General features: G+C 35.6%; 1 pseudogene; it reads left to right on the top strand.

Moving 5' to 3' along the window:
• Positions 1-551: 551 nt before the first annotated feature.
• LOC108663754 (metalloendoproteinase 3-MMP pseudogene) lies at positions 552-1,471 on the top strand (annotated as a pseudogene).
• Positions 1,472-1,780: the final 309 nt, after the last annotated feature.

Genomic DNA, 1,780 nt, shown 5'->3' with positions numbered 1-1,780 from the left:
AATCAAAAGGAATATTAAGGAATTACTCTCGTAACATCAACCATAGAACTTAAATAAGAATTTTCCAAGTCAAGTTCATGAGAGTTTCCATTAAAGATGAGAAAATAAAATTCAATTTCAAAAACCAAATTCTTAAGCAAAATGGTTTACATTCACCAATATTAATATTCACCTTGAATCTTTTAGGTGAATTATGCATTGCAGCAACTGTAACTTGACTTACAGGTGGGGAAATGTGGAAAATATGTTCCTTCTTGGAAATGAAATGTTAGACTGAATTACCAGTTGAGAATTAGTCAAATGATTTGTGTAGTTTTTTTCTTCAAAAAGAAATTAGCATGTACTAGGCTTTTTTACTTCCACTATGAATTCACATATCTTTAGGGACATGTGTTCATATTAGAAACAAAGACTGACTAAAGACTTGTGTTCTCAATCTTTGATCCTTTTTTATTTTGATTTCTCGTAAGATGGTTATAAATAGGGACAACATATGAGCAAATGCCATATCTACCCAAGAAATTAAGCTTTTAGAAAGCTGTAGCTTAATCATGGCATACAATGCAATTTCGTTCTCGTCATTCTGCACCCTCTTTGTCCTGCCCTTGCTGTTTCAGGCTAATTTAGCAGACTCAAAAGATAAAAAGCCATACCCGTTTGATTTTCTCCAACACCTCCAAGGGTGCCACAAGGGTGACAAGGTTAAAGACATACATAAGCTCAAAAAGTATCTCAAACAATTCGATTACTTGAGCTATAGCAAGAACAAAACTCATGCCAATGATGATGATTTTGATGATCTCCTGGAGTCTGCCATCAAAACTTACCAGCTAAATTTCCATTTGAATTCCAATAAAGCTTTGGACACCGAGACAGTATCAAAGATGATGATGCCTCGATGTGGGGTAGCAGATATCATCAATGGTACATTTGGGATGCATTCTGGCAAGAAAAAGCCCCACTAAGCTGCAGGCTCTAAATCTATCCATGAAGTATCCCACTATGCTTTCTTCCCACGAAGCCCTAGATGGCCACCTTCCAAGTCCCATCTCAGCTATGCATTTCTTTTAGGGACTCGTGTCGATGTTGTGAGCCCTGTTGCAGGAGCTTTCCAAACATGGGCTGCAAATACATACTTCAGATTTTCAAGGATTGACAACTATAGAGATACTGATATCACTATTGGCTTCCAACGTCGAGATCACGGAGATGGAAACCCTTTTGAAGACCCTGGTGGAACCATAGCTCATGCTTTCGCACCAATGATTGGAAGATTCAACTATGATGCAGATGAAACATGGTCTGTAAGTGCTAGGCCAGGCAATATGCACTTGGAGACTATTGCATTGCATGAAATTGGACACCTTCTCGGTTTGAGAATGCCATTATTTACCCAAGCATTGCGGAAAGAACATCCAAAGGTTTGGATATGGATGATATTGAATGAATCAAGGCTCTATATAACAAATGAGGAGTTATCAAGTGAAATCTTATGCATTAATATTGCATTTTCGAGGCAATTTAATCAAAAGAGTTTTATTTTTCGTTTTGATTATAGTTAAAGTCTAGTCCATTAGAATAAGTCATTTCTGACAAAATAATTACAGGAAAAAAGGGACAGTCTTGTGTTTTTCTTTTTGATTATAGTTAAAGTTAATACTATTACTTGTCTTTATACAATTTTCTAGATTAATTTTCAATTTGGTTTTGGAGCTAGGATCTACGGTTATCAACTTGACTTCTTCATATAATTATTATATAATTATTGTTATCAACTTGA

This window comes from Theobroma cacao, chromosome 10 (genome assembly GCF_053813885.1).
Source record: "Theobroma cacao isolate CCN51 chromosome 10, ASM5381388v1, whole genome shotgun sequence".
In the NCBI taxonomy this organism is placed as follows: Eukaryota; Viridiplantae; Streptophyta; class Magnoliopsida; order Malvales; family Malvaceae; genus Theobroma; species Theobroma cacao.
This window is presented reverse-complemented; position numbering and strand designations above follow the sequence as displayed.